Consider the following 15,697-nt stretch of genomic DNA (forward strand, 5'->3'; position numbering starts at 1 on the left):
AAAGCACTGGGCTTTTTTTAAATCAGTATTAACAATCTACACCTTTATATGGACTTTTTTCTAGTTGAACTCCAAAATTTTTAAGTATTTCTTTGTTCCTTTTCATTGTTAATTCTCACTGTAAATGTGGGTAAAAGCAGCCAGCAGTGCTCTTACTGAATTCTGTGTATTTTGCTGCCTTCCTAATCCCACTCATCAGTTACACTAGCTCACTATCTTTAAGCTTGGTCTCTCATTAAAGTCTTAAGGCGTGGATAGATATAGGTATGCTTTTGTTTGTTTGTTTGTTTACTATGACATATGACAAGGGTGGCCTCTAGTCCAATTCCCAGTAGGTTCTTCATTTCCATCTGAAACCACATTAGCATATCAGATTCACCTCTTAAACCCTTAGCTTTTTGTCTTACAATGCCAGATTCCTCATGCAAACCAGTTCCCAAAGCCCTTCTACACTGTCAGGGATTGTCTAGCAACAGCCTTGCATCTCAGTACCATTTTCCTGTGTTTCTTTTGCCTCAGTGTAACAAAATACTTTGATAATTAAATTTTCAATTTGTTTTTTACATTTGATCCTTTCATTTTGTGGATGACTGGGGGAGTGCCATGGATGGACATCAGAGGAAAACTTGTGACAGTATGTTCTCTCCACTATGTGACTTCTGGAGACGGAGCTCAGGTCATCAGGCTTGACAGCAAGCACCTTTACGACTGAACTAACCATTCCACTGTGTGGCTCTGGCTGCACTAGAACTCACTCCATAGACCAGGCTGATCTCAAACCCAGAGATCACCTGCGTCTGCCTCCTGAGTGCTGGGATTAAAAGCTTGTACTACCACCACCCTGCCCCTCACTGGCTCTTAAAGGCTCATTTTAGTTCATAGTTTTTAAAGTTCTGGTCAATTGATCAAATGCCCATATTTGTTTTGAATGATTCCATGGCTGTATTGGCAGGAGCACATGATAGAGAGAAGGGAAGTCTCGCACAGTAAAGAGAAGAAGATGGGCTGGGATCCTAAAATCTCTTTCAAGGGTGTGCCTTCAATAATTGCCTCAAGAACTCTTAGAAGGTCCTACTTCAAGGATCTCTGAACTCCCAACAATACCATCCTGGGGATGAAGCCTTTAACACATGTATTCTAGGAGATGTAATGGCTAATGTTGACTGTCACCTTGACAGGATATGGACTCATCTAAGAAACCAGACTGTGTGCATACTTACAGGAGATTATTTGAATTAAACGCACCTCTAGATATGGTCCTGAGGGCTTATCTCAATTGGGTTAATTCAGGTGGGAATACCCACCCTAAAAGTGGGCAGTAGCATTCTATACTTGGGTCCTGGACTATATAAAAAAGAGGTAACTAGTGGGCTGGAGAGATGGCTCAGCGGTTGAGGGCACTGGCTGTTCTTCCAAGGGTCCTGAGTTCAATTCCCTGAAACCATGTGGTGGCTCAGAACCATCTGTAAGGAGATCTGGTGCCCTCTTCTGGCCTGCAGGCAGACATGCAGGCAGAGCACTGTATACATAATAAATGAATAAATCTTTTTTATAAAATGGTAACTGGCTGAGTGAGCACAGGCATCATTCTTTGCACCCTGGCTGAGGGTGCTAGGTGACCAGCTGCTTCTCAAAGATACAGTCTCTTAGAATCCTAGCTGTCTTTATTTTTGAGTCTTTTACATGTGTGTTCAGATACGTAAGAGCTGTTATTAATTCAATGATCAACTACTGAAAGACAGGAAATTGGCAAGAAATGACTAAGTCCTTTTTGGACTTTGATCCTGAGTTATCCTCTGATGTCTAACTCTGCCAAAGAGTTGGATATTTATTCCACCAATCACAAAGTGGCTTTTTTTCTAGCTAGAGAATCTTCTGTAGATCAGATTGCCTTCTGACTCATAGAGATCTTCCTGCCTCTGTCTCCCAAGTTGAGTGTTGGGATTAAAAGCCATGCACTAATATGCCCAGAGCAAAGTGCTCTTGAATTACTACCTGTAGTGGTTTGGATGAGAATGACCCGCATAGGCTCATATATTTGGATGTTTGGTTCCCAGTGGGTGGACTTTTTATGAATGATTAGGAGATGTGACCTTGCTGGAGGAAGTGTGTCCCTGGGCTTTGAGGTTTCAAAAGCCCATGCCATTCCCAGTTAGCATTCTGCTTCCTGCTTGTGAATTAGATGCATCCTCTCAGTTATAGCACGTCCAGAACCATGTCTGCCTGCCTGCCATGCTCGTCAACTTGATAGTCAGGAGCTCACCCACTGAAACAGTATCAAGCCTCCAATTAATTGTTTTCTGTCATAAGTTGCCTTGGTCATGGTGTCTCTTCACTGCAATAGAACAGACACTCTCCATTCTTGTCTTTTTTGTGCATGCCTCATCTTTGAAAGTAGTGGTTTGAATGAGCTGTCCCACATAAGTCTTTGGTATTTGGATACTTGATCCCCAGTTGGTTTGGTGATGATTAGGATGCGAGGCCTTGCTGGAAGAAATATGTCACTAGGATTTCAGAAGACTCATGTCATTCTCAGTGTACTCACTCTGCCTCCTGATTGTAGATCTAGATATGGGCTCTCAGCCGCTTCTTCCGCCACCTGCCATCATGTTGTCACTCTGCCGTCATAAACAGGAACCCACTGGAACCACAAACCCAATTAAACTCTGTCTTTAATAAGTTACCCTGGTCATAATGTTTATCACAGCAATTGAAAAGTAACTAACAGAATGAACTTTGTATTAGAAATGTAATAAAGGTAAGCAAAACTGAGTATTCCTGAGTCCTTATACTTAATACCAAGTCATTACCACCAAAAATTCATATCCTACTTGATTTGACTGATAGTCACAAGTAAGTTATGAATTCCTCTAGATGTGTCTGTGAAGGAACTTACCAAGAAGATTAGCTGAGAGGATAGGGTTCACTCTGAATGTGGGCAACCCTATCACCAGGGCTGGGATCCTAGACTAAATAAAAACAAAATAAAGGAAAAAGCCTGCTGAATAACTGAATTCCCCTATCTTTGCTTCCTGATCCTCTCAGAAGTGAGTCAACAGTCTTATGCTTCTGCCGCTGGGAGATGCTCTCACTTCTATTTCTTGCCTGCCCTGATATATTCATCCTTTAATTTACTTTTGTTGGGTATTTTGTACAGCAATAAGAAAATTAGCTAGTGCACCATAACTCCTAAAAAGCAGAATTTAGGGATTAAGATTTGTCACATTCATCAGGATATGATCACATAATGAATCTGAAGCCACATGAAAAACAGGGCTCCCTGTAACCAGCAGCACTAATAATTGTTTACTGGCCTCTAGTTAAAATTTGCCATAGTCCCTTTCTCATCTGTTGTTAATCCTTGAACCCTTGAACCCTTCCTCCCTCCTTCCCTCTCTCATTCCCTCCCTTCTTCTCTCCCTTCTGTTGGATCTCAGGGCCTGTACCTTGAGGCCTGTAGAACAGAAAAAAGCCTGGCTCGAGTTTAAAGGATAGTCTCAAAGCTACCGAGTGAGGATGAGACAGCAAAATCTAGGTAGAGGCCCCTCCAGCCAGAAGGAAGACTTGGCTGTCTCTCATTGGCTGGAGGTACTCCCGCATCACTTCAGTCCTTATGTCACTTAACCTATATAAACTGACGCTCACAGTAATAAACCAAGTTCCTGCTTTGACATGACTCCCTATCACGCCTGATTGTCCTGCATGTGAGACTGTGGAATGGGCAGATAGCACACTCTCCTTTCTCCGGGGAATAAGGCTAAGGAGGCCTGGAACAGGGACATGACTGGTCCCAGGGCTAAGTGGTTGATCCAAGTGAGTGGGACCCCATGATGGATAACGCAACTTCACACAAAAATGACCCAGTGCTTAAGGAGTTGAGATATATGCTACTCTCCCTAGGCGTGGAACTGTCAGACCACAATGTGATCCAGGCATGGGAGACTAAAATTACCCTGGACCCCTGGGTACCTACCAGGAATCTTTTCTCGTGGGACACATGGAACCTGGTGGAGACTTTGGTCAGAGAAAGGGGAAAGCACTTTGATATAGCCCCACCATTGGGATTCTATCCAACTATTATGGCCCTTAAGGCTTGTTTTCACCCCGCTGCTCAGCCTCCCCCAATGGCAGATAAGGAAAAGGCAGGAACCGAGAAAGGTCTAAAGAATCCAAAAAATAACCAACTGGCTATAAGGGCAGAGGAAAAGGAGACAGGCGAAGAGCAGGAAAAGGCCAAAGATCAGGAGAGGTTTGAACGAATCCAAAAGTAATCAACTAACCAAAAAAAGGGAGAAAAGGAGACAGACAAGGGAGAAGATCGAAAATGGGCACAATTTACTGAAGAGTGGTCCCAGGGGAAGGAATACAGCAGGCAGAGGCAAAGACCAAAAGGAAAGTAGATATTGCCTGTGACAAGGAATGGCTGCCTCCTTAAGATCCTAGCCACCCTGGGAAGGATAAAATGGGAGAGGGAAATGGGACAAACAAGGTGGCTCCATCCTTGCCAGGAGGAAATGAATATACCAGCCTCCCGGGGGAACTGCAAAGTCGGCACTCTCACACAGAGGAACATGGGGCAGAGCCTCCTAGGGATTCTAACCCTACTTACCCCGAGGACTATAGGGATAAGGTTTACAGACCCCCCAAGCATTCCCCATCAATGTTGCTCCCAGTCCTAATCAACCCCTAGCCTGGTATCATTGGGAATCTAAGGTCCTGAAAAAATTGGGAAGGCAGTGGCCAAGGATGGCCCCAACTCCCTTTGGGCCATGACTCTCCTTCAGGAGGAAGCCTACCATCCTTGTGTCACCAATGACTCATATGATCTGGGTAAGGCCACCCTGGGGGACCCCAAAATGTTAAACGGACAGCCTTCTTTAAGAAGGCCTGTGCCACTAAGGTAGATTTCAATAGAGCAGCCGACCCCCCAATTCCCATCACTTATCCGATGCTAACTGGTACAGGGGAATGCTTTTCCACTGCAGTTCAACAAGTAACAATTGTGGCTCTGTATCTGGACCAAGTCAGACAAGCAGGCCTGGAGGCCTGGACCAAGCTAGAGGAGGGACCCACTGAATCACCTATAGCTGGAACGATGCAAAAACCAGGGGAATCACTTACAAACTTTATTGTCCACATGTAGAACAACCTTGAGATGATATTGCCCCCCAGTGGGCTTAGAGACCAGTTTACTAAACTCCAAGTCTGGGAAGGTATGAAGGAAGATACTAAGATGGCTTGTGTTGACCTTAGGAAGGGTCCACGAGTCAATAGGTTGTGGCATCGCAGAATGTCGGGACCCAGTCACATACCAACCAAACTCTTGTGGCGCCCCTTCAGGCCCAGACCCAAACTCTAGCCTCTTCTATTACTCAAGTCCTGGTGGCTGGACAGCAAAAGCAAACACCTGGAAAATGTTTCTTATGTGGTCAACTGGAGTATTGCCCACAAAAGGGCAATAAGATTCAGGTGTGGAAGGGACCCCTTTCATCTCCCTGCCCTTGCTGCCATAAGGGGTACTATTGGGGCTCAGAATGCCACTTCAAATTTGATATAAATGGAAAACCCATTGCAAATCAGCCTTTAAACTAGATGGAGAGAGCCTTCCATCCCTCTCAACCAAAGGAAGGATAGATGCACCTTCAGTTAATCGGACCATTCCAATGGTAGAGGGGTTCCAACCCAATATGACTATGATCTTTGGGGGACAAAGATTCCAATGCCTGGTAGATACGGGATCTGACAGGATGGTCCTCAGAAAGGAAGAGGTCCTGACTAGCTGGATTTTGCAACCGGGTCACCTATCATGGGGATTGGGGGAAGGTCTATGTCCCAAGAAACGGTCAGTTCCATAACTTGGGTGGGGCCAGATGAAGACAAAGGAAAGTTCAGGTCTCTGATGCTCCTGGCATTGTCAGCAAACCTCCTGGGACAAGATTTGTTAGGACAAATGGATGCAGTTATTACCACTGACCACCTAGCCTTTTGTGATGATAAAACTGAGCAAGGTGTCATCAGGCAGACCCCTGACACCTGGATTCACCCCCAAAAGTAGAGGCCACTGGCTCCAGGGTCCCCCCAATTAGGTAGGCCCCTGATAAGCTGGTATGGGTGGAGCAGTGGCCATTACCTGAACTTAAACTTAAGATGCTCAAAAGAATAACCAGAAATCTACTTAAAGAAGGACAGATAAAGCCGTCGATGAACCCCTGGAACAGCCCTGCATTTGTGGTACATAAGCCTAATGGGACCAGGAGAATGTTACAGGACCTACGAGCTATCAGTGCCTGTATGGAGCTAGTAGGGGCCCTTTTAAGGGGCTTACCTTGGGTCCCAGCAATCTCCTCCCAGTATCACCTCACTGTAATCGATCTAAAGGACTGTTTTTCAATTCTTCTTCATGAGGAGGATTGTGAAAAGTTTGCCTTTTCCAGTCCTCCAGTTAACTACTCTCGACCTGATGAGACATACCAATGAACTATTCTCCCACAGGGAATGGCCAATAATCTGGCCTTTTGCCAACAATATTTGTATAGTATCCTCTCTCCTTATTTTGACAAAGATAATACCCTTCTATATGTTTATATGGATGATCTAATCAATGGACATTTGGAGAAATCAGGGCTATCTCCCTAGGTAACCACCATTGTTGATATCCTCCAACAACATGGCTTTCAAATAGCCCCAAACAAAATGCAGAAGGTACCCCCATTTCATATATTGGGATTCCAATTAACACTCTCTCAAGCCAAAGTGAATGGACCCCAATTAATCCTGCATGAGCCTCTCACTTTATTGGGCTTACAAAAGATATTGAGAGAAATTAACTGGGTAAGGCCCTGGTTGTCTATAGATATTGGGAGATTAGATGTGTTATATGATATCCTAAAAGAGGGAGCAACCTTATGAGATCATTTCCTTGCTCCCTGAGGGCTGTCAGTCACTCACTGAATTCATCAATGAGCTCTATAAAGCTTCTTTGGCAAGATATAATCCCAATATTCCAATCCAAGGCTGAATATTATTAGGGAAAAAGACCTTGCTGGCTGTCTTTGTTCAGCAGTCACAACCAGTAGAATGGGTACACACCATCCTAGGGGGCACTCCTAGAGTGTACTCTCTCATTTATCAACTAGCTGATATGATTATAAAAGTCATGGACACGTCCCTCCAACATTATGGAAAAGATCCCTTTAAATTAATAATTCTATTCAAAATTAAGGACTTAGAATGGGAAGTCAGACATTGTTCTTGATTGAGCCTCATCCTGGAGTGATTTCTGGGAACCCTGAACAGCCACTTTGTGGAGTCCTGGTTAGTGAAGCTATATCAAGAACTACACTGGAGAGTCCCCTTAGTCTTTTCTTCTAGGCCCCTGCCCCAAGCATTCACTATTTGCACATATGGCGAGACAAATGGGGCCACCTTAGTAGTTTTCCCTGCAGAGAAGACCAAGACAAAAATTACCAAAATTATCTCTTGAGGGGGATCTGCTCAATATAAGGAAATGATGGTCACATATATTGCCCTACAAGAGGCTCCAGAACCCTGCAACCTCTATTCAGACTGCTCTTATGTGGTAAACCTACTGCCATACTTACCCTATGTCTATATCAGATTGGATGCTAATCCTATTTCTGCCTTGATGATACAACTTGGATCGCTCTTAAACAGTAGAAAAAAACCACAGGGGCTGGAGAGATGGCTCAGTGGTTAAGAGCACTGCCTGCTCTTCCAAAGGTCCTGAGTTCAATTCCTGGCAACCACATCTCACAACCATCTGTAGTGAAATCTGGTGCCCTCTTCTGGCCTGCAGGCATATATGCAGACAGAATACTGAGAATACAGTATACATAATAAATAAATAAATCTTAAAAAACAAAGAAAAAATCCATATATATTCAACATCTCAGAGGACACCAAAACTTTTCTGGCCTCATTTTCCAAAGGAATGCTGCTGCAGATGCTGCAGCTTCAGGGGCCTGTTCATAGAGGTCTCAATTCTGCCCATAAAAAAGCTACCCAAATACATAACCTAACTCATGTCAACTGGAGAGGACTCAAATACCTATATCCCTAGATCCCTGCAACAGAATTAAAGAGAATTGTTCATATGTGTAAGATTTGCCAACAGTTTCTCCGCAACCCCCCTTTACAAGAACCGGGGTTAGGACCCAATATCATCTGGCAAACAGATGTAACACATTACCACTCCATTTGGCAAATTAAAATATATGTTTGTGATCATATAAACATACTCTAAGGTATGCTGGACTACTGCCCACTCAGGAGAAAAGGGAACCCATGCCAAAAGCCACATCTTACAATGTTTTGCTATGTTGGGACTACCACAACAGGTCAAGATCAACAATGGTCCCTGTTTTATAAGTAAAACATTAAAAGAATTCTTCCAGAGAGGTTATATATCCCATACCACTGGGATCCCATGCAACCCTCAAGGTCAAGCAATTGTCAAAAGACATCACCAATATCTCAAAGAGGTCCTTATAAAACAAAAAGGGGGAGAAGTCTTCCCTCATCTACAACTGTAAAAGGCATGATTAACCATCAATATTTTAAATTTTCAAAACTCAGATGAACAAAATAGATTCCAGAAACATTGGGGATGCCTACCAACAAGGCCCTGCCTAAAGGTTAGGTGGAAGGATTCTCTCACTAACCAGTGGAGGGGCCCAGGCCCATTGTTGACACAGGGCCAAGGATATGGATGTGTCTTCTCAAACAGGGGGGAAATGTTTATATAGCTACCAGTTCATAACTTAAAATTCCTCCACTCCCCTCAGGACAATGGGGAATACCAAGATGACCAATAAGGAAAAAAGAGATTATGGTAGACAACCCTTAAATTCAAACACAAAAAAAGAAAATCACCACTGCCCAAGGGAGACTGAGCCTTGAGAAAAGTGTTGCCTGTTTATCTATTTCAGATGACCCTCCCGGAGGTAATCATATTAACTCTTCTCATGGGGATCAAGGTCCAGGCAGCAAGCCCCCACCAACCACAGAAGGTGACATGCATCTTATTGAGTGCTGGTACTAAAGGGATCCTAAACCAGACTTCTCAGATGACAACGCCCTGGACATAGTGGCCTAACCTGATGTTTGACCTCTGTGATTTGGCACATGGGAGCTGGGACGTGGATTCTAGGGATTGAAGGGACACCTAAATGCGGAGGCTCTCGGGGATGTACTCTACCCCGGGTGTCTTACCCTAATAAGCCTGGGTGTTCTCATGTCCTTAGGAGACATGCCCTCCTGCAGGCGCCATTTTATGTATGCCCAAGAAGCAACCGGACTATGTCTGCTATTAGAAATTGTGGGGGGAGGGGCTCCTGATTACTATTGTGGGACTGGACATTGTATATATATATATATATATATATATATATATTGATCTCCAGGATCTCCCAGGTACCCCTATCCCATAACACTCTATATGGGAGAAGCACTCGATTTAGATGTAACCCTCTGATATTAAGGTTTACAGATCAGAGGAAGAAAAGAGACCTATCCTGGTTATCTGGGAAGATATGAGGATTAAGGCTATACCCAAAGGGATATGATCATGGCCTTATTATACTCATGCTTCGAATGGAGATACTTCCTGAGGACCCTCCTCAGATGCTGGAGCCTGCTTCCAAGCTAATGCCCATGGGGAACATACCTAAATATACCTCAACTTTACATACCTCAAGCCCCCCCGTCATCTACCCCTAAGGCATCCTTCACCAAGCCGCCTAGAGATGTAGGGGATTAAGGTGTTATTTGATGGAGACCATTAAGATGGCCTTTATGGCTTTAAACCTTACCCACCCTGAAGCCACTGAAGCCTGTTGGATTTGCTTACAGTCACTACCCCCCTTCTTTGAAGGCTTCGGGGTAAATGGCTCTTATGAAATACTACATAAAAGCTGATATTTGTAGATGGGAAAACCCCGAGATGGGAGAGATGTCAGAACTGACTATCCCCCTTTGGCAGATGGCGAACATAAGTTGTGTCTCATACACCAGACACCCCCTTCTTTAACCTCACTTGTGATGTGGATAATGGGTTTATAGCTTCATGGAAGGTGCCCAAATATCATGGGTATTTTTGGATCTTCCAAGAGATGGGGGTTACTTCCTGCCTATCTGACCTACTGATCATTCAGCATAATGATACTTGCCCGCTTGCATTAATTTTCCCTCATGTACTTTACTACAAGCAAGAAAAATTCCTGACCAGAAGGCATAAGAGAGAGCCCCAAATGACTCTGGCAATCACCACATTGATGGGGCTATGGGTGGCCGGGATTGCCCTGGGCACCTCATCCCTGGTGATTTTACAACAAGAAATGGAAATAATTCACTCACAATGACAGCAACCTTAAAAAAGACAGAGACTGCATTATATTATTTACAAAAGTCTTTTGATTCCTTAGCAAGGGTACCATTACAAAATAGGAGAGGCTTAGACTTTGCTGTTTATGGAACAGGGAAGAATTTGCAGGGTACTTGGAGAAGAATGTTGCTTCTATGCGGACCATTCCGGGATAGTTACAAGAATCCTAGATGAGTTAAGAAAAGATATTGATTTGTTTAAGTCAAGGACCCCCTATGAGACCTGGTTCAATTGGTCCTCATGGCTTACCGCACTCATCTCTTCCCTAATTTGGCTGATAGCTATTTGTTTATTGATCTGTCTTTTTGGCCCATGCATTCTCCAAAGGCTGAAACAAGCATTCCAAAAACAGATACAACAGGTACAACTCATTGCCCTTCAAGTACATTATGATAGGCTCAATACATCTCACTGCACGGATGAACTCTCTATTTGAGGGTATACAGGCCAAAAACTCCAAAATTCCAGATAGGGGTGGCACTGACCCGTACCCTCTCCTCAGTGGGCTATTCTGGCCTGGAGACCTGGGTAGGGGGTGGGATATCAAACAAAAAGGGGGAGATGTTGGGCCAAAATTATCACAGGGACTGTACCTCGAGGCCTGTAGGACAGACAAAAGTCTGGCTCGAGTTTGAAGGATAGTCTAAAAGCTACTGAGTGAGGATGAGACAGCAAAATCTAGGTAGAGGCCCCTCCAGCCAGAGGGAGGGCTTGGTTGTCTCTCATTTGCTGGAGAAACCCCTACATCACTTCAGCCCCTATGATGTCACTTAACCTATATAAGCTGACGCTCACAGTAATAAAACGAGTTTCTGCTTTGACTTGACTGTCTATTACATCTGATTGTCCTGCATGTGGGACTGTGGAATGGACAGATAGCACACTCTCCCTTCTCTGGGAATAAGGCTAAGGATGCCTGGCACCTCCCTCACACATGACTGAAGTCTACATGAAAATTATATTTGCTTCTAATTACCAATCTGATCAGTCAGTGTGAGGTGGGGAGACAAACAGACAATTTTACAACAATTGGAAATAGGGTTGTCTTTCTTTGCCACTGTTGTCATTGTTTCTTGTGGCCACTTGGGGGAGAAATGGTAAAGTGAATGTGTTTCTATGCATGTATATATATGTGTGTGGATTCACCTTCTTGTACTTGCCAAATTTTGTATAGGGCTTTTGACAGGATAACAATACTCTCTCTCTTTGACAAGCAGAGACAAGCAACAAAAAAGAACTATCATAAATATAAGAGATTAAATTCAGCAAGAGAGATTATTTTCTTTTTCTACACTTCCACACTTGTCTTAAAAAATAAAAGTCATAGGTAGAACAAGGTGGTACATGTTTAGCATCCCAAAACTCAAAAATCTGAGATACAAGATTCACATGTTGGAGGCCCATTTTGCCTATACATCAAATTCTATACCAGCCTAATAGTGAAACGGTCTCAAAAAAAAGAAGCCAGAAAATTAGAAAACAGAGAGAAAGGGTTGAAAAGAGTGAGGAGGTGGAAGTTGGGGATGTGGCTAAATGGTAGAGCTCTTGACCAGGATGCATGAAGTCCTAAATTTGATACCCAGGACCATTGTAGGTAGGTAGGAGGAGAGAGAAAAATTGTTGTTCATTTTATCACCTCTGGGGTCCCACGGCCATCCGCATTCAGGCAAAATGCTTAGTCATGCTAGGAGCTATCATTTCCAGGTCTCCACAGTCACGCATGCGCCATTAGCATTCAGGCAGATTGCCTAACCACCCTTATGAAGCCTTATGCTCCCTGTAATCTATCCACAAGCACAGCGTGGCCATGTAATCTATACGCATGCATGGCGTAGCTACTTAAGCCCCTTTACACATGCGCTCAACTACCTATAAAAAGTGGACATGCCCCCCCCATGCTCTCTTTCACCACTTTTCTTTCAGACAGACCTGTGCAATCCCCTCTTTCCTTTCTCTTTATTAATAAAAACTCTTAAAGCGAGTTTTGTTGTATATCTTGTGATCCATTCTCACGCACGGTACTATCCTTGGTGCCGAGGCTCTGACAGGCTCTCCTGCCCTCTGCCCTGTGCCAAGGGCCAGGACTCCGGACGGGGTTCATCTATTCCATATTCCATCTGCCGTGCTGCTGGATCACTTCATACAACACCGACTATTTCAGTTGGTGAGTTTGTCCCCTTCCAATCGGCGGAAATGCTTCCCTGAGCCCATGAGAGTGACTGTTGAGCATCTGGCACCCTTCTAGTGTTCTTAGAAACAGGGCACACCCATCTACTGCCTTCAAGGCTATGTCTGGCCCCTTTTGCCAACTATCACCTCTGGCAATTCCCCATGGCTGAGGACAGAGGCCTGGTGTCTCATCTCAAACTTTGTCCCTTGTTTCTTGTCGCTCAGACTTTTGTCCCTCTGACTTCTCAGCCCCAGCCTCTGCTCACTGCCTGACGGAACTTGAAGTGGCCTTTGCCATTTTACTCCATCTTCGCTTAATCTCAGGATGCCTGAGATTAATAAAGCCAATGGATCTCGTTTATTTTTCTCTGACTCAGCCATGGGAAATAAGCCTTTCAACAATATAAGCGCAACATCTCCTCTGAGGTGTCTTTTAGAAACCCTCAAACCTCTAAGCTTAATGCCCTACTTAAAGACTCCTAAACTTTTTCCTATCTTAGTTCTAAGCCCTCTCTCCTTGCCTCCTGTTCACCTGCTCATGTGTTCCTGATTATGCCATCTAAGTCAGAACACCCCACTACTACTCTGGACCCTTCTAACGAACCCCCACCTTTCCTAATCCAGCAGAAAATGGCCCCTCCCTTCACTCCAGCTGCTTCTTCAGCCCCTCTGGCTCTTTCCTCCTGTCGGATACCAGGCCACTCCAACTGTCTGACTCTTGCACCCACTTTCACTCCTGTCATGCATTCTCATGCCACTAAAGAACCCCACCCTGACCAAGCCAATCCAGCTGCAGTTTTCCCTTTATGAGAGGTAGCCAGAGTACACAGGTTGGTTAAAGTAAAAGTCCCTTTCTCATTATTAACACTCAGATAGAACAGAAACTGGGTTCTTATAGATCTAACTCTACCTCTTTCATAAAACAATTGCAATATATTACCCAAACTTATAGTTTTACCTTTCATTATATACATGTATGTGTGTGTATGTGTGTGTATGTATGTATGTATGTATGTATGTATACAACCTACTTCCTGAGGATCACAGGTGAGTTTGGGAGCAGACTAGAATACATGCAGACAAAATTCACCGGACTAATGCAGCCCAGCCTGCCGAGGCTAGGTGGTCCCTGATCGAGACCCACTCAGGATTACAACACCCTAGGTGGCTTTCTAGCTAGAGATCAGTTTACAACCTGCCTCCTGGCAAGTCTCTGTAAGACTGTCCTCAAACCAGTAAACTATGATAAACTCCAGGACATCATTTAAGACAGACAGGAAAATCCGTCTCGGTTCCAACGCCTCACAAAGGCTCTCTTGCAGTACACTAACCTAGATCCTGAGAGCCCAGAGGGCAGACAGCTTCTTATGACCCATTTCTTTTCCCAGAGCTTCCCCAACCTAGAGCCAAGCTTAAGCATTGGAAAGAAGACTCTTGATCAGAAGGCAGAAGTATTAGATCTGGCTTTTAAGGTGTACCATGGAAGAGATGATAAAGTCCGTAAACAAAAATACCAAATGCTGGCCCAGGCCATCTGACCAGCATCAGCAACTGCCCATGCTCCCTTGCTCCCGGGACTCAAGGATAGCCAGGCCCCTGTTTCAAATGTTGGGAAAATAGGCATTAGGCCCAGGCTTGCCCTAATCCTCACCCCAGGCCCCTAGACTGTGTCCAAAATGCCATTGAGAGGGGCATTGGGTGATTGATTATCCCCATGCACCTTGTGACTTGGGGACATCAAATGCAGACCACCTTCTAACCAACCTTCTAGGCTTGGCCATGGGCAACTGAGAATACCCACACTCCGTGGACCCAACCACTGCTTTCTCTAACAGAGAGAGCCATGGATAGACATCACAGTATCAGGACGATCCATCTCCTTTCTCCTCTATTCATCTTTCTCCTGGACACTGGAGCCACATACTTGGTACTAAGGGAGTTTGGAGACCTACCTCTCCTTCTTGTTTCCCTATTGTCAGGATATCGGGTTAGCCTTACCTACCTCATCATACCCTACCACTCAATTTCATTTTAGGGGGTTATTCCTCTCATTCATTCATTTTTGGTTGCCCCCAACCTACCCTATACCCCTAATGGGAAGGGGTTTTTTTAGCCAAAGTGGGAGCTTCTGTTTCATTTGCTCCCTCCATTTACCTGACCCCAGGCTCACCAGCAGCTTTATCTCCTCCTCCCAGCCTCCCGCCCTACCATCGGCACCATGTCATTTACTTTACCTGCCTCTCAGGTGGATCTCTGAGTCTAGGACACCCCAAATTCCTCTGCTACTAGACATCATTCCCCCACTGTCATCCAATTACAGGATCCTACCAGGTACATTACCCAAGTTCAGTACCCACTCTCACTCCAGAGCCTTAGAGGAGTCTATCATCTCTGCCCTTCTAAGAAAAAAGCTACTTGGCCCCATCTTTTATCCTTTTAACACTCTTATACTTGCAGTTAAGAAATCTTATGGAGCCTACCACCTGGTTCAAGACAGCTGGCTTATTAATTCTACAGTGGTCCCCCTCTATCCTGTGGTACCTAATCCTTACACACTTCTTTCCACTATCCCTTCAGGAATCTTCCATTTCCTCTGCTCTCCTAAATTTCTTGTCCAGCAGGAGATATAGAGTCTCACCTTCAAAGGTTCAATCATCCACCCCCTCAGGTCACCTATACTTGGGTCTAACCATTACCCCAACCCATGAAGCTATTACCTTAGACAGAAAGCACCTATTCCAGTATCTTGAGGTCCCCTCTACCAAGGAGGAGATTTTAACATTTTTAGGAATAGCTGGCTTCTTGCAATCCTAGATTCTCTCCTTTTCTTTCCTTGCTTGACCCTTACACACGGTAGTTCTTGGCTCTCCACAGGAGCCCCTTTTCCATCCCATTACTAAGCCCTTCCAGAGGCTCCAAGAGGCTCTTTTCTGGCCTCTAGCTCTTTATCTCCGAGACCTAATCTGCCCCTTCTCCCTCTACGTAACAGAAAGGAAGGATATGCCTTTGGCGTTCAAAGCCATCAGCTGGAACCTTCCGTTATACCTGAGGCATACCTATCAAAGAAAATAGATCTTGTTGCTCAGGGCTGGGCACCGTGCATACGTGCTTTAGCAGCTGCTGAGC

Source organism: Myodes glareolus, chromosome X, assembly GCF_982192425.1.
Source record: "Myodes glareolus chromosome X, mMyoGla1.1, whole genome shotgun sequence".
Classification (NCBI taxonomy): Eukaryota; Metazoa; Chordata; class Mammalia; order Rodentia; family Cricetidae; genus Myodes; species Myodes glareolus.